Source organism: Heteronotia binoei, chromosome 21 (assembly GCF_032191835.1).
Source record: "Heteronotia binoei isolate CCM8104 ecotype False Entrance Well chromosome 21, APGP_CSIRO_Hbin_v1, whole genome shotgun sequence".
NCBI classification, from domain to species: Eukaryota; Metazoa; Chordata; class Lepidosauria; order Squamata; family Gekkonidae; genus Heteronotia; species Heteronotia binoei.
This window is the reverse complement of record NC_083243.1, coordinates 1,931,762-1,950,213: the sequence shown is the minus strand read 5'-3', so window position 1 is coordinate 1,950,213 and position 18,452 is coordinate 1,931,762.

Here is an 18,452-nt window from a genome sequence, read left to right as displayed (position 1 = left end):
TATTTTAAGTCTTTTAAAAATTCTTTAATTGTGTTTCTCTGTCTACTACCTGGCATTATAATATATGACACGCATGGGCCAGCCTGACAAGGTCTCATTTAGAAGAAGAAGAAGATATTGGATGTATATCGGCTTATATCTGTGAGCCGCCCTGAGCCCGCCTCTGGCGGGGGAGGGCGGGATACAAAAATAAATTTATTATTATTATTATGGGGTTGATGGGGTGTGAACTGGCAGAGAGTGACCAAGAGAGAGATCTTGGGGTCATGATAGATAACTCACTGAAAGTGTCAAGACAGTGTGCGTTTGCAATAAAAAAGGCCAACGCCATGCTGGGAATTATTAGGAAGGGAATTGAAAACAAATCAGCCAGTATCATAATGCCCCTGTATAAATCGATGGTGCGGTCTCATTTGGAGTACTGTGTGCAGTTCTGGTCGCCGCACCTCAAAAAGGATATTATAGCATTAGAGAAGGTGCAGAGAAGGGCAACTAGAATGATTAAAGGGCTGGAGCACTTTCCCTATGAAGAAAGGTTGAAACGCTTGGGACTCTTTAGCTTGGAGAAACGTCGACTGCGGGGTGACATGATAGAGGTTTACAAGATAATGCATGGGATGGAGAAAGTAGAGAAAGAAGTACTTTTCTCCCTTTCTCCCAATACAAGAACTCGTGGGCATTCGATGAAATTGCTGAGCAGACAGGTTAAAATGGATAAAAGGAAGTACTTCTTCACCCAAAGGGTGATTAACATGTGGAATTCACTGCCACAGGAGGTGGTGGCGGCCACAAGTATAGCCACCTTCAAGAGGGGTTTAGATAAAAATATGGAGCAAAGGTCCATCAGTGGCTATTAGCCACAGTGTATGTGTGTACATAACATTTTTGCCACTGTGTGACACAGAGTGTTGGACTTGATGGGCCGTTGGCCTGATCCAGCATGGCTTCTCTTATGTTCTTATGTTGTTGTTGTTATTATTATTATTATTATTATTATTATTATTATTATTATTATTATTATTATTATTATTATTATTATTATTATTATTATTATTATTATTATTATTATTATTATTATTATTATTATTATTATATCCCGCCCTCCACTCCGAATCTCAGAGTCTCAGAGCAGCTCACAATCTCCTTCACTTTCCTACTCCACAACAGACACCCTGTGAGGTGAGTGGGGCTGAGAGGACTCTCACAGCAGCTGCCCTTTCAAGGACAACCTCTGCCAGAGCTCTGGCTGACCCAAGGCCATTCCAGCAGGTGCAAGTGGAGGAGTGGGGAATCAAACCCGGTTCTCCCAGATAAGAGAGCTCTGGCTGACCCAAGGCCATTCCAGCAGGTGCAAGTGGAGGAGTGGGGAATCAAACCCGGTTCTCCCGAATAAGAGAGCTCTGGCTGACCCAAGGCCATTCCAGCAGGTGCAAGTGGAGGAGTGGGGAATCAAACCCGGTTCTCCCAGATAAGAGAGCTCTGGCTGACCCAAGGCCATTCCAGCAGCTGCAAGTGGAGGAGTGGGGAAGCAAACTCGGTTCTCCCAGATAAGAGAGCTATGGCTGACCCAAGTGCATTCCAGCAGCTGAAAGTGGAGGAGTGGGGAATCAAACCTGGTTCTCCCAGATAAGAGAGCTGTGGCTGACCCAAGGCCTTTCCAGCAGGTGCAAGTGGAGGAGTGGGGAATCAAACCCGGTTCTCCCACATAAGAGAGCTCTGGCTGACCCAAGGCCATTCCAGCATCTGCAAGTGGAGGAGTGGGGAATCAAACCCAGTTCTCCCAGATAAGAGAGCTCTGGCTGACCCAAGGCCATTCCAGCAGATGCAAGTGGAGGAGTGGGGAATCAAACCCGGTTCTCCCACATAAGAGAGCTCTGGCTGACCCAAGGCCATTCCAGCAGCTGCAAGTGGAGGAGTGGGGAATCAAACCCGGTTCTCCCAGATAAGAGAGCTCTGGCTGACCCAAGGCCATTCCAGCAGGTGCAAGTGGAGGAGTGGGGAATCAACCCTGGTTCTCCCAGATAAGAGAGCTCTGGCTGACCCAAGGCCATTCCAGCAGCTGCAAGTAGAGGAGTGGGGAATCAAACCTGGTTCTCCCAGTTAATAGAGCTCTGGCTGACCCAAGGCCATTCCAGCAGGTGCAAGTGGAAGAGTGGGGAATCAAACCTGGTTCTCCCAGATAAGAGTCTGCACACTTAACCATGACACCAAACTGGATGTCAGATCCAGCCCTCATAACAAATGAGTTTGACACCCTGCCTTAGGTCATCCTGCGGGGTGGGGGTGGGGGTTGGACTGGATGGTTTGTAGGCCCCTTCCCATGGTGTTATTCTGTGATTTTATGACTACCGTCTGCTAGGTTTTAAATTTAATTTTTAATTTTTTTAAATAGATTTAAAGAGATGGGAGTACCAGCCCACCTCACATGCCTCCTGAGAAACCTGCAGAAGGGTCAAGAAGCAGCTGTTGGAACGGGATTTGGAACAACGGATTGGTTTAGAATAGGAAAAGGAGTTCGACAAGGATGTATACTGTCTGCAACCATGTAAATGTTTTAGAAATTGCTTTTATCTTTATGTTTTTATTGTTGTTTTATTTTATTTGGTCACACTACTGTGGCTGTGTGACCTTTAATTTGTGAGCTGCCCTGAGCTTGCCTTCGGTAGGGAGGGCGGGAGAGCAATAAAAATAAATACATAAATAAATATTGCATATTTTATTTATATGCAGAGTATATCATGCAGAGTACGTCATGCGGAATGCTGGCCTGGATGAAGCACAAGCCGGGATTAAGATTGCCGGGAAAAACATCGACAACCTCAGATATGCAGATGACACCACTCTAATGGCAGAAAGTGAGGAGGACCGAAAGAACCTCTTGTTGAGGACGAAAGAGGAGAGCACAGAAGTTGCCTTGAAACTGTCAAGCGTCGATATTTCTCAATAAGCTGTCTTTTTTTTTTAAATCAAAGCTGTTTTATTTTAGAAACTCAGAAGCTGTAGCAAGGACACAAGCCTTGGGAGTAAGGACATATACATAGTTACACAGTTGCTATAGAGGATATCTTCAAAGGTTACATTACAGATGCATACTTGAGTCACGGGTTCAAAGGTTGCTGAACACTATCTCTTTTCTTACTAAGGAATTTAGGCTGCTAAAAACATCTCCCATTCTCACACTTCTCTTGCAGAAGATAAGAGCTGTCTGTGTGAACCTGTGGGAGAGGCGACTTGAAAGTGGTACCAGCCAGGCTGTAGCATAAACATCCTTGGACCAGATGGATTTATTACTTGCCCCATGGTTGTAAATAAGGGGGGAGCAGTAGAGAGCAGGAGAACTGCTCTTTGTCTCAGAACCCAGTATGTCACAGAAATAAGCGCGCTTGACAGAAACTCAACATCCAAAAAAGGAAGATCATAGCATCCGGCCCATCAAACCTTGGCAAATAGAAGGGGAAGACTTGGAAGCAGTGACAGACTTCACATTTTGGGGAATACGGTCTTCATTTCCTCATTCCCAAGCAGCTGCACACCCTGTGTATTCTCTCTCTCTCTCTCTCTCTCTCTCTCTCTCTCTCACTCACACACACACACACTGAAAACCATACAGGGTGGGCACAAGTCAGCGTACAGCAATTTACACACACAGAAGCTGAGGTAGATCCCTTCACAACTAGTGGGATGTCCTTCCCTTTCAACCTAGTTAAGAAAGAGGGAGCCTCCAGTTTCCACCATCTGCGATTGTTTAAAATGGAAATGAAACTGCTCCACAGTTGTAGCAAAAATAGCATTTGCACTAGGTGGGATTGTCCGGCACGCACAATGGCTGCGTTCGGAAGGGTGTCTGTGATCTCTTCTGTCTTCTCTCCGTGGCTCTCCCCAACTGCCTCTCTCTTGCCAGCCGCACCAAAATTAATGCTGAGTCAAACCACAGGCTCTGAAATGGCTGGGGCCCAGCTGTCGATGGGCTATCAGGAGCGTACTCTATTAGCGGAGTAATTAAGCGCCTCTTAATACAGAGAGCACGGTAAGCAAGAATAATTAATGCAAGTAAGTGTTGCCATTCCCCCTCCCCCGCGACAGTAGGAGTATGTGTTGGGCTGCTCTTTTTGCAGAGAGAATTGCAAGGAGTGTTAAAGTCAGGGCTCCCAGCTGGAGGGGGTGGGATGTCTGGACCCAAGATGGACATGGGGGCCATGAAATGAGCTACTGGGTGACCTTGGGTCAGTCACAAGTTCTCTCAGAGCTGTTCTCTCAATAGTAGTTCTCTCAGAACTCTCTCAGCCCCACCTGCCACACAGGGTGTCTGTGACTCCACTTTCATTGGTTTAACTGTGGAGATAGAGAAGTCCTTTTCTCCCTTTCTCGCAAATATGACAACTTGTGGAGATTCAATGCAACTGCTGAGTGGTTGGGTTAGCACTGATAAAAGGAAGTCCTTCTTCACCCAAAGGGCGATTAACACGTGGAATTCACTGCCGCAGGAGGTGGTGGTGGCTGCAAGCATAGCCAGCTTCATGAGGGGATTGGTTCAACATATGGAGCAGAGGTCCATCCATGGCTATTAGTCACAGCTTATCGTTGGAACTCTCTATCTGGGGCAGTGATGCTCTGTATTCTTGTGCTTGTGGGGGGTGGGGGGGCAAAAGTGGTAGGGCTTCTAGTGTCCTGGCCCCACTGGTGGACCTCCTGATGGCACCTGGGTTTTTTGGCCCCTGTGTGACACAGAGTGTTGGCCTGGATGGGCCATTGCCCTGATCCAACATGGCTTCTCTTATGTTCATATGTGACACAGAGTGTTGGACTGGATGGGCCACTGGCCTGATGCAACATGGCTTCTCTTTTGTTCTTATGTGACACAGAGTGTTGGACTGGATGGGCCACTGGCCTGATCCAACAGGGCTTCTCTTATGTTCTTATGTGACACAGAGTGTTGGACTGGAGGGGCCACTGGCCTGATCCAACACGGCTTATCTTATGTTCATATGTGACACAGAGTGTTGGACTGAATGGGCCATTGGACTGATCCAACATGGCTTCTCTTATGTTCTTAAGAGCCTGTGAATTTAGGACGAGGTGTCTGTGAGTTTCCTGCATTGTGCAGGGGGTTGGACTAGATGACCCTGGAGGTCCCTTCCAACTCTATGATTCTATGAACTACTGAGCAGTGATCCCTTTCTTCTTCTGAGGAGGAGGTCCTGGAACACCAAACTTCGTCAGGAAGGTCATCTGTACTAAGCCAGCCAAGAGCAGAGCAGGAAAGCCTCACCCTCCACCCTCTGCCAAGGATCAGAAAAGGAATCAGCTGCCAAGTTCAAGGATGGGGCAGCTGGGAGGGGCTGTGCCTGTGGTTGACGGATGGGCACCTCTTCTGCTGGTGACATCTCGGGCCATAAAGAGGGAGGCACCCTGAGAACACAGAGGGTCATGTTGGGGCGTATTTCACCCGGCCGTTCCGTTATGTCAGCTGATAATGTAAATTAAATCTCCATAAACCCACAAGGCAGATCTGTGCATCACTGAAAGAAGACAGAAAAGATGAATTATAATATGCAACCGGCTATCCGTCTCCTGTTTATTATATTATAATGTTCCCCTGATTGAATTACTGGGGCACGACCGACCCTGTCCTTCTTCCTATGTTTAATGCATGAGGGACAGAGACTCTGATGCAACTGGAAGTCCTCCTGCCAGTCCTCTTTCCCCTTTGCGCCTCAGTCCTTCCTTCCTCCCTCCCTCCCCTCCCTCCGTTCCCTCCCTCCGTTCCCTCCCTCCTTCCTTCTCCCTTCCATCTATCTTCCTTCCTTCCTTCCTTCCTTCCTTCCTTCCTTCCTTCCTTCCTTCCTTCCTTCCTTCCTTCCTTCCTTCCTTCCTTCCTTCCTCCCTCCCTCCCTCCCTCCCTCCCTCCCTCCCTTCCTTCCTTCCCTCCCTCCTCCCTCACTCCCACCTTACTTCCTTTCCTCCCTCCCCTCCCTCCATTCCCTCCCTCCCTCCTTCCTTCCTTTCCTCCCTCCCTCCCTCCTTCCTTCCTTCCTCCCTCCCTCTCTCCTTCCTTCCCTCCCTCCTTCCTTCCTTCCTCACTCCCTCTCCTCTTCCTTCCTTCCTTCCCTCCTTCCTTCCTTCCTTCTTTCCCTCCCTCCTTCCTCCCTCCCTCTCTCCTTCCTCCCTCCCTCCTTCCTTCCTCCCTCCCTCTCTCCTTTCCTTCCCTCCTTCCTTCTTTCCCTCCCTCCCTCCTTCCTTCCTCCCTCCTTCCCTCCTCTCCCCTCCCTTCCTCCCTCCCTCCCTCCCTTCCTTCCTTCCTTCCTCCCTTCCCCTCCCTCCCTCCTTCCTTCCTCCCTCCCTCCCACACTTCCTTCCTTGCTTGCTTCCTCCCTCCCTCCCTCCTTCCCTCCCGCCTCCCTTTCTCCCTCCTCCCTCCCTCCCACCTTTCCTTCCTTCCTCCCTTCCTTCCTCCCTCCCTCCCAGCTTTCCTTCCTTCCTTCCTCCCCCCAGCTTTCCTTCCTTCCTTCCTTCCTTCCTTCCTTCCTTCCTTCCTTCCTTCCTTCCTTCCTTCCTTCCTTCCTTCCTTCCTTCCTTCCTTCCTTCCTTCCTTCCTTCCTTCCTTCCTTCCTTCCTTCCTTCCTTCCTTCCTTCCCCTTTGCCCTCTAGCTGGCTGGCAGGTGACAGAGTCCCTGGTCACAGTGCTCAGAAACGGGACTTGTGTTTTGCATCTGTATGGCACCATCTGCTGAGATGTCTATCAAAGCTCTTTCTTTCAGCGATTCAAAGCTTTGCCCATTTTCATCGCTGTATCAGTGAGCAACACATTTCTAGCTCTAACTTCTTCCCTCTTCAGCTGAGATAAAATCCTCAGGGAACAGCAGAATGGACAGAGGGGGAGGTGTTTTATATGGCAACCCAACAAGGCATGGATAGCAGGGTGGTTTCCCTACCAACATTTCCCTACTAGGAATTCTCCCCAGAGTTACGCCCTGACCCACATTGTCCCTCCAGCAGAGCTGGGCTAGTCAGTGATCTGCATTCTTTTGTGCAGGGCTTTTTTTGTAGCAGGAACTCCTTTGCATATTAGGCCACACCCCTCTTATGTAGCCAATCCTCCAAGAGCTTACAGGGCTCTTCTTACAGGGCCTACGGGAAGCTTCAGGAGGATTGGCTGCATCAGGGGGTGTGGCCTAATATGCAGAGGAGTTCCTGCTACAAAAAATGCCCTGCTTTTGTGTGTTGTGGATTCACACTGAGATTGGAGCACACACCTTGGACATGCATTTGGCAGGGCAATATGATTACTGTTATCATTATTCTGGAGACAAGAGCATAGAATACATGCAGAAATGCACATTGTTCAAACATCCATGCATGTAGCATTCACAGAAATTCACAGCAAGCACACAAGAACACTCATGGCGTTGCCTTATCCTGCATCAGCCCATCTGTCCACCAAGGTCAGTATTGCCTACTCAGGCCGGCAGCAGCTCTCCAGGGCCTCAGGCAGAGTCTCCCACATCAGCTACTGCCTGGTCCTTTTTAAACAGAAGATGCCGGGGATTGAACTTGCAACCTTGTGAGAGCCAGTTTGGTGTAGGGGTTAAGGGCATGGACTCTTATGTGGAAGAACTGGGTTTGATTCCCCCCCTCCTCCACTTGCACCTGCTGGAATGGCCCTGGGTCAGCCATAGCTCTCTTATCTGGGAGAACCGGGTTTGATTCCCCACTCCTCCACCTGCAGCTGCTGGAATGGCCTTGGGTCAGCCAGAGCTCTCTTATCTGGGAGAACCGAGTTTGATTCCCCACTCCTCCACTTGCACCTGCTGGAATGGCCTTGGGTCAGCCATAGCTCTCTTATCTGGGAGAACCGGGTTTGATTCCCCACACCTCCACTTGCAGCTGCTGGAATGGCCTTGGGTCAGCCAGAGCTCTCTTATCTGGGAGAACCGGGTTTGATTCCCCGCTCCTCCACTTGCAGCTGGTAACTGTGTTGCAATAACAGGACCCAGACTTGAAATGAAAAATCAGCGTATTCTGGAACTCTCTGTCTGGGGCAGTGATGCTCTGTATTCTTGGTGCCTGAGCGGGGGGAGCACAGTGGGAGGGCTTCTAGTGTCCTGTGTCAGACCCAGAGTCAAGGAAAAGACAGTTGAAGTTCAAGATCTTTATTCCAGCTTCATGGTCTACACATACGTTGTCAGAACTGACCTCTCTGTCAGTTCCCCCAACTTATAAACCATTGCCCTGATGGTTATAATTCAAGCCATAGTGCCAAGTTCAAGATCTTTATTCCAGCTTCATGGTCTACACATACGTTGTCAGAACTGACCTCTCTGTCAGTTCCCCCAGCTTATAAACCATTGCCCTGATGGTTATAATTCAAGCCATAGTGCGCCAAGCAAAAGCGGGGGTTTTGTGCGGGGTTTTTTCTAAGCTCTCTTCACCACAGGTGCCCACTATCAGTTCATGGTTCTCATCTCCTCCAGCTCTTTGACATTGGTTACCTAGCAACTAGCCAATTCCCAGACATGCCGTCCTCCCTCCAGATAAGCAACAAGTTACTGTTATATCAAAGGCATAGCGAGCAGCATAGCATTGAAGCACAGCATAGCATTGTACAATTGAATACACCTGAAAAGAAGAACGATATGGAGTGACTCTTCACATCCTGGCCCTACTGATGGACCTCTTGATGGCACCTGGGGGTTTTGGCCATTGTGTGACACAGAGTGTTGGACTGGATGGGCCATTGGCCTGATCCAACATGGCTTCTCTTATGTTCTTATGTGACACAGAGTGTTGGACTTGAAGGGCCACTGGCCTGATCCAACAGGGCTTCTCTTATGTTCTTCTGTGACACAGAGTGTTGGACTGGATGGGCCACTGGTCTGATCCCACATGGCTTCTCTTATGTGACCCAGAGTGTTGGACTGGATGGGCCACTGGCCTGATCCAACAGGGCTTCTCTTATGTTCTTCTGTGACACAGAGTGTTGGACTGGATGGGCCATTGGCCTGATCCAACATGGCTTCTCTTATGTTCTTATGTGACACAGAGTATTGGACTGGAGGGGCCATTGGCCTGATCCAACATGGCTTCTCTTATGTTCTTATGTGACACAGAGTGTTGGACTGGAGGGACCATTGGCCTGATCCAACATGGCTTCTCTTATGTTCTTATGTGACACAGAGTGTTGGACTGGATGGACCATTGGCCTGATCCAACATGGCTTCTCTTATGTGACACAGAGTGTTGGACTGGATGGGCCATTGGCCTGATCCAACATAGCTTCTCTTATGTGACATGAAGTGTTGGACTGGGTGGGCCATTGGCCTGATCCAACATGGCTTCTCTTATGTTCTTATGCCTGGGGCAGTGATGCTCTGTATTCTTGGTGCTTGGGTGGGCCACAGTGGGAGGGCTTCTAGTGTCTTGGCCCCACTGGTGGACCTCCTGATGGCACTTGGGTTTTTTTTGGCCCCTGTGTGATACAGAATGTAGGGTGGATGAGCCACTGGCCTGATCCAAGAGGGCTTCTGTTATGGTCTTAAGGAGATTGAGACTAGGATGGGTGACCTTGAAGGACCTAGAAATGACTCTTAAGTATAACGTATTGCTGGGGTGACCAATATCAAGTTAATTCATGCCACAATATTACCCATTACCAGGGCTTTTTTTTTTTTGGTAGCAGGAACTCCTTTGCATATTAGGCCACACACTCTGATGTAGCCAATCCTCCAAGAGCTTACAGGGCTCTTCTTACAGGGCCTACTGTAAGCTCCAGGAGCATTGGCTACATCAGGAGGTGTGGCCTAATATGCAAAGGAGTTCCTGCTACAACCCCCCCCCCGCCCATCACTATGTGTGGGTGTGAAAGTTGCACAATAAAGAAAGTTGATAGGAAGAAATTTGCTTCACTTGAAAGAGACTTCTATTTGGATCTTTAACAAAAAAGAATTAAGGGAGGGAAGGGGAGATACTCTGAGTAGTTAGGAATGAAGATGGTTTTATTTAGGAGTGCATTGAATTTAGTTTACTTGTGGCTTTACTTTGAGAGCCAGTTTTGTGTAGTGGTTAAGTGCATGGACTCTTATCTGGGAGAACCGGGTTTGATTCCCCACTCCTCCACTTGCAGCTGCTGGAATGGCCTTGGGTCAGCCATAGCTCTGGCAGAGGTTGTCCTTGAAAGGGCAGCTGCTGTGAGAGCCCTCTCAGCCCCACCCACCTCACAGGGTGTCTGTTGTGGGGGGAGAAGATAGAGGAGATTGTGAACCGCTCTGAGTCTCTGATTCAGAGAGAAGGGCAAAGTATAAAACTGCAGTCGTCTTCTTTAAATTTTGGTTTTTATGTATGCTGTGAGCTGCCTTGAACTCTGTAAGGAAGAAAGGCAGCTAATGAAATTTTTAACCTAAATAAAAGAAATGTTTTGGGGCAGAGGGAAGTCCATGTCCTCTGGAAGAGCTTCATTTCATTGGGAGGGACAACAGCAGCGATCGTTCCGAGGGGCAGAAAGCAGATCTCCTGCTGCTTCGGTGGATTCCCCCAAGGCCTCATCCAGAGCTCAGTTCTGGCCCTCTCAACACCCAATGGGTCAGCTCACTGCTGCCTGCCCACTGTGAGTCCCCTACTGGTTCTTTTTTGGGGGGATAGAAAGAAACCATCTCCGTCCGCCTTGGTGCGTCTGGATGCTCCAGGTTAGCAACAATTAGTTCAATCCCCACCACTAATCGTTATTTTATTGGAAAGAATAATTGTTTCATTAAAGCCTCCCCACTGAGAACTCTGGTTAGAATAAAGTTACAGTACGATTGCATTTGCCAATAAGCCTGGAATTATCTCCAGCCTTCACCAGCTGTGTCTTCTGGTGGTTTGTTAAAAGACTGCAGGACGCCCACCCCTCCTGCCAGCCGGCCAACCACCAACCCCCCATCCCTCCATGGCCCCTCCCACTAGTAGAATATTCTGTTAGAGAACAGCATCAAACCCATGCAGGAAAGGGAAGCGTACGTGGCTTCCAGTTGGTTTCCACTCATGCTTTTCTTCCAGAGAGCCAGTTTGGTGTAGTGGTTAAGTGCGCGGACTCTTATCTGGGAGAACCAGGTTTGATTCCCCACTCCTCCACTTGCAGCTGCTGGAATGGCCTTGGGTCAGCCAGAGCTCTCTTATCTGGGAGAACCGGGTTTGATTCTCCACTTGCACCTGCTGGAATGGCCTTGGGTTAGCCATAGCTCTCTTATCTGGGAGAACCGGGTTTGATTCCCCCCTCCTCCACTTGCAGCTGCTGGAATGGCCTTGGGTCAGCCATATACCTCTTGTAGAAGTTATCCTTGAAAGGGCAGCTGCTGTGAGAGCTTTCTCAGCCCCACCTACCTCACAGGGTGTCTGTTGTGGGGGGCGGGGGTAAGGTAAAGGAGATTGTGACCACTCTGAGATTCAGGGTATAGGGCAGGTATACATCCAATATCTTCTTCCTCAGATCTGCCTATTTGAAATTCTCTGGGATTCCGGAGTTCCAAATGCGTTGTCTCATTTCTAAAGTGGAAAGCCCTAAACAGACTGACACCATTTGATCTGAAGGACTGCCTTTCCTGCTATGACCCCCTTCCCCAGTTGCCTGTCTTTGACATCTGGAAGTTTGCAGGTGATCCCCAGCCCTCAGTTAGCTTGGCTCTCTGACACTAGGGCCTGGGCTTTTCCATGGTGTAGAACGCCTTGTTGGAGGAGACTCGTGCCCTGTGGGACCTAGTTAGATTCCACAGGATATTTTTTGACAAGTTTTCACTTGACTGTGTTTGGTGTAGTGCCAGTTTGGTGTAGTGGTTAAATGTGCGGATTCTTATCTGAGAGAACCGGGTTTGATTCCCCATTCCTCCACTTGCACCTGCTGGAATGGCCTTGGGTCAGCCAGAGCTCTGGCAGAGGTTGTCCTTGAAAGGGCAGCTGCTGTGAGAGCCCTCTCAGCCCCACCCACCTCACAGGGTGTCTGTTGTGGGGGAGGAAGATAAAGGAGATTGTGAGCTACTCTGAGACTCTGATTCAGAGAGAAGGGCGGGATATAAATTTACAGTCTTCTTCTTCTGTATCTGCCAGTCTCCATTCAATTCTGGTTGCTTCTCCCCTCTGATTTCCAGATTTTTTTTTGGGGGGGGGGGCACTTCCAATTTTTGATACTTATACTTTAGAATTTGATTTTGATTGTTGTTGACATTGGTTTTAAATTATGTCATCCTCTTAGCTGTTGCATGGTATTTTAATTGTTTGAATCTTGTTATTCTACACGGTTGTTAACCTCGAGCTGCATTAGCTGTGGAGAGAGATGGGAGAAAAGGAATAAAAGTAAAATAAACTGAGGAGTTGGCCCCAAAACTCATTTGGAATACTGTGTGCAATTCTGCAGAAAAAGCGCAGAAAAGGGCAACTAGAATGATTACAGGTTTGGAATACTTTCCCTGTGAAGAAAGGTTAAAACCCTTGGGGCTCTTTAGCTTGGAGAAAAGTCGACTGCGGGGTGACATGATAGAGGTTTACAAGATTATGCATGGGATGGAGAAGGTAGAGGAAGAAATACTTTTCTCCCTTTCTCACAATACAAGAACTCGTGGGCATTCAATGAAATTGCTGAGCAGTCGGGTTAGAACGGATAAAAGGAGGTACTTCTTTACCCAAAGGGTGATTAACATGTGGAATTCACTGCCACAGGAGGTGGTGGCGGCTACAAGCATAGAAAGCTTCAAGAGAGGACTGGATAAATATCTGTAGCAGAGGTCATCAGTGGCTATTAGCCACAGTGTGTGTGTGTGTGTGTGTGTGTGTGTGTGTATATATATATATATATATATATATACACACACACACACACAGAGTGACACAGTGTGACACAGAGTGTTGGACTGGATGGGCCACTGGCCTGATCCAACAGGGCTTCTCTTATGTTCTTATGTGATACAAAGTGTTGGACTGGATGGGCCACTGGCCTGATCCAACATGGCTTCTCTTATGTGACACAGAGTGTCGGACTGGAGGGGCCACTGGCCTGATCCAACATGGCTTCTCTTATGTTCTTATGTGACACAGAGTGTTGGACTGAATGGGCCACTGGCCTGATCCAACAGGGCTTCTCTTATGTTCTTAACTATCACCCACCCATTTCAACAAGTAGCCGCCCAGCAGTGCCGGATTGAGCCCTGTGGAGGCCTCTAGGCAGTCGAAATCTTGGGGGCCCCTTGCAAATTATCTCAAAGTTGGATCACCCAGCTGCCGCCCAGGGCCCCTGCTGCAGCCTTCCATGGTAGCCCGGCCAACCGGACTTCAGCTGTTTCAGTCCTACCAGTCTATTGTCTACAGGGTCAAAGCTCACACAGTTCTCAAGTAATTATGCCTGGACATAACAGGGCTCCTCTTACTTTTCCATTTCTTTCTTCTGCCTGCTGCCGGATCCGTGCCGTGGTTTGAGCTACGCTGGAAAAGGAAACCAGACTTGTGAGATGGAAGCGCAATCCACTTGCAATGTCTTGTGGGGTCAAACCGGCTTGAAAAGAGCTGCTTTTTACTTTCCAGTCGGAGTCCAGGTTTCTTTTCTACTCTGCAGATGGGAGAGATCACAAAACATTCAAGGCTGGACGTTTTGCTCTAAGTACACGCTAGTCAAAAATAAAAATGAGCCAAGCAGCAATTCTATGCTCAGTTACTTAAGAATGAGCATTGTTGAGTTCAGCAGGATTTAATTTTGAGTAAATGTGCCTGTAATGACTGCAAGATAGCCTCATGCGGCACCTCGAAGCTGTAGTTGGGGCTCAGCTGATCACAAGCGCTTCAGGGACATGAGGCAGAAGATGAATCTTGCTACAAAGAGAGAGAAAGAACAAATGAACAGGAGTCAGTGGCCAGGCTAAGGTTGCCAAGTCTAACTCAGACAATATCTGGGGACTTTGGGGGTGGGGCCGGGAGACTTTGGAGGTGGGGCCAGTAGACTTTGGGGGTGGAGCCAGGAGACTTTCCCTAAAATAAATAAAAACATAGTCGTGCAGTTCCCCTGAATACAGCCTTCATTTCCTCACCCAAGCAGCTGCAAATCATCTCTCTCTCTCTCTCTCTCTCTCTCTCACACACACACACACACCACAGAAGCAAAAATAAAACAGTCTGCAATCCCACCGTGTGTGGTCTCACTGGGGCAATTTACTCATGAGTTGCTGAACTTCCAATAACACAGGGAAACCAAAGGTTCAAATTTACCCTTTCACAGCTACTGGGATCAGCCACGTTGTTCTGCCTGCTCACCCCGCCCCCCTTCAGCCTTAAAGACACAGACACACCATCCCAAAAGGTAGTCTTTGCAAGCTTTCTCTGAGCGTCCTGAAGAGGAAAGTCACATGGGAGCAGTGGGACTGGAGCTTCCACCTGCTGGCCCTCTGACTGGAGGCAGGAAGAACATAAGAACATAAGAGAAGCCATGTTGGATCAGGCCAACGGCCCATCAAGTCCAACACTCTGTGTCACACAGTGGCAAAAAATGTTATATACACACATACACTGTGGCTAATAGCCACCGATGGACCTGTGCTCCATATTTTTATCTAAACCCCTCTTGAAGGTGGCTATACTTGTGGCCGCCACCACCTCCTGTGGCAGTGAATTCCACATGTTAATCACCCTTTGGGTGAAGAAGTACTTCCTTTTATCCGTCTATAGACGGAAGGATAAAAGGAGGTACTTCTTTACCTTTTCTTTATCCGTCTATAGACGAAGGAGCCTGGGGAAGCGGGAGAACCCTGCTGGGACCTGGGGATTGGCAAGCCTAGGCCAGGCAGGCCCTGCTCACATGAATGCATGAAGCTGCCTTATGCTGAATCAGCCTCTTGGTCCATCAAGGTTTAGTGTTGTCTACTCAGACTGGCAGCTGCTCTCCAGAGTCTCAGACAAAGGACTTTCACATCACCTACTACCTGATCAAGGAGAGATCCCAGGGATTGAACCTGGGACCTTCTGCATGCTAAGAGTAGGGTTGCCAATCCCCAGGTGGGGGCAGGGAATCCCCTGGTTTGGAGGCCCTCCCCCTGCTTCAGGGTCACCAGAAAGCAGGGGGAGGGGGAGGGAAATGTCTGCTGGGCACTCATTCCCTATGGAGATCGATTCCCATAGGGAATAATGGAGAATTGATCTGTGGGTATCTGGGGCTCTGGGGGGAGTGTTTTTGGAGTTAGAGGCATCATATTTGCAGCATAGCATCCAGTGCCTCTCCTCAAAACACCCTCCAAGTTTCAAACAGATTGGACCAGGCGGTCCAATTCTATCACCTCTAAAACAAGATGCCCCTATCCTTCATTATGTCCAGTGGAGGGAAGGCATTTAAAAGGCGTGCGGTCCCTTTAAATGTGATGCCCAGAACTCCCTTTGGAGTTCAATGATGCTTGTCACAACCTTGCTCCTGGCTCCACCCACAACGTCTCCTGGCTCCACCTCACTGTCTCCTGGCTCCACCCCCAAAGTCTCCAGATATTTCTTGAATTGGACTTGGCAACCCTAGTTAGGCCTGACCAGGAAAGTAAATTATAAGCCCAGAATGGGCCAGAAACTCTTTCCTTTAACTGCTTCAAGAATCCATGGTGGTGGTGTCTGTGTGTGTGTGTGTGTGTGTGGGAGACAGAGAGAGAGCGCACTTAGGGAAACTCATTGTCTGCTGTTTCTTCACTACCTGGTTGTCCAAGGGACTCGCTTGGATCTTTGATTGAGACTGCTGAAGACTACAAATCATCCCGATATTCTTTTATCATATGGAGGAATTTCTAATTAACCATCTAATTACACTCTCCGCTTAATTAAGGGAAGAGGAAGTTTCCCCAGGGTCTGTTCTCCGACGATTACAAATGGTTTCACATAAAATTGCAAGGAATGAAAGACATGCTCATCTCTTTAAGGGAGGGAGGAAGTCAGTGCGCGCGCGCTTTGTTAGGAATTTCTGTTTGAACTTCTATTTCTTTATCTCAAGCACTGCAATGGATCACTCGATCAAATAATCATTGAGAGGCATTTTACATGAAAGCAAAAACATATTTATTACTACAGGGAAAGGGTATTGGGAGGTGAAAATAGCAAACACTAAAGAACTACATGCTAACACATTTAGGGTGACCATAATGTTTGAAGGCCAGCCAGGGACACCTTGGGGGGAAAGGGGGGAGGCAGGGGCGCGCGCGCCTCGCGCGCGCGTCGCCGGAAACAGGAAGTGACGTCATGCCACCGCCGGAAACAGGAAGTGACACCACTTCCTGTGACATCATTTCCCCGCGTCACCTGCCGGAAACAGGAAGTGACATCACTTCCTGTGACATCACTTCCCCCAAATGACATCATTTCCCCCAAATGCCACTGCTGGAAACAGGAAGTGACTTCACAGCACTTCCTGTGACGTCCCCAAAAATCCCCCAAATATCACCGCCGGAAACAATTTTGTTCTCAAATCCTGTATATACTTCATCAGTATATGGGATAAGGCACTTTCTCAACTGTGCTGCATAATGCAGCCTATTTATTTTGTCCTGTTTGCTCTGTTGGCTCTATCTGCGCCACCTTCATCACTTTTGGGGTGTGGATCCCCCAGTGGGGTGGTCTCCCGACTCCCTCCGCCAGCTGTTTCTGATAGCCCTGCGCCCCCTCTTTCATTTGATATGTGTCCCGTGCGGGTGCCACCCTCCCACCGGGAGATGCCGCAAAATGAGCCCCCTTGAGGCTTATGGCGGCAGGGCTTGGGGGAAGCGAGCTAGACTGCTGTTCTTTTGAGGGGTTATAGAGTGTTTCGAGCCCGTCCCTGTGGCATCGGTCCCATCATTGTGGGACCCAGGGGGTCGGCACAGTGGCCCGCCGAAGCAGCCTGTCACTAATAACACAGGTCAAGATGCAGGACAGGAACCCGGAAGTGACCGACAGGCTGCTTCAGCGGGCTGCTCAAAAGAATAGCAGTCTAGCTCACTTCCCCCGAGCCCTGCCGCCATAAGCCTCAAGGGGGCTCATTTTGCGGCATCTCCCGGCGGGAGGGTGGCACCCGCACGGGACACATATCAAATGAAAGAGGGGGCGCAGGGCTATCAGAAACAGCCGGCGGAGGGAGTCACGAGACCACCCCACTGGGGGATCCACACCCCGAAAGTGATGAAGGTGGCGCAGATAGAGCCAACAGAGCAAACAGGACGAAATAAATAGGCTGCATTATGCAGCACAGTTGAGAAAGTGCCTTATCCCATATACTGATGAAGTAAATACAGGATCTGAGAACAAAATTGCACCAGAAGACACAAACACAAAGCTCCCTTACACTGAATCAGTGCTTGGGTCCACCAAAGTCAGTATTGACCACTCCAGTCACAAACACAAAGCTCCCTTACACTGAATCAGTGCTTGGGTCCACCAAAGTCAGTATTGTCACATAAGAACATAAGAGAAGCCATGTTGGATCAGGCCAATGGCCCATCCAGTCCAACACTCTGCGTCACATAAGAACATAAGAGAAGCCCTGTTGGATCAGGCCAGTGGCCCATCCAGTCCAACACTCTGCGTCACATAAGAACATAAGAGAAGCCCTGTTGGATCAGGCCAGTGGCCCATCCAGTCCAACACTCTGCATCACATAAGAACATAAGAGAAGCCCTTTTGGATCAGGCCAGTGGCCCATTCAGTCCAACACTCTGTGTCACATAAGAACATAAGGAGGGAGGGAGCGAGGGAAGGAAGGAAGGAAGGAAGGAAGGAAGGAAGGAAGGAAGGAAGGAAGGAAGGAAGGAAGGAGGGAGGGAGGGAAGGGAGGGAGGGAAGGAAGGAAGGAAGGAAGGAAGGAAGGAAGGAAGGAAGGAAGGAAGGAAGGAAGGAAGGAAGAAAGGAAGGGAGGAGGGAGGGAGGGAAGGAAGGGAGGAGGGAGGGAAGAAGGAAGGAAGGAAGGAAGGAAGGAAGGAAGGAAGGAAGGGAGGGAGGAAGGGAGGGAAGGAAGGAAGGGAGGGAGGGAGGGAAGGAAGGGAGGAGGGAGGGAGGGAGGGAAGGAAGGGAGGGAAGGAAGGAAGGAAGGAAGGAAGGAAGGGGGAGGGAGGGAAGGAAGGAAGGAAGGAAGGGGGGAGGGAGGGAAGGAAGGAAGGAAGGAAGGAAGGGAGGGAGGGAGGGAAGGAAGGAAGAAAGGAAGGAAGGAAGGGAGGGGGAGGGAAGGAAGACCGCCCCCTCCCGCCAGCCCCCCCCCGCTTTCGGCCCCCACCCTCCCTGCTTACCGTCTTCCAGGGCGGGTGACGGCCTCTCCTCCCGGCGGCTGGTGCTGCTGGCGAGGCTGGCGGCGGCTGCGGAGGCCGGGGAGGGCCTCCGCTGGTCTCTGGAGGACCTCCAGCGACCAGCACCAGCCTCTCCGCAGTCTTCGCGGATCGGCGCTGGTCACTGGAGGCCCTCCAGAGTCTCTGGAAGGCCTTCCGGGACCAGCACCGGCTGCTGCGCAG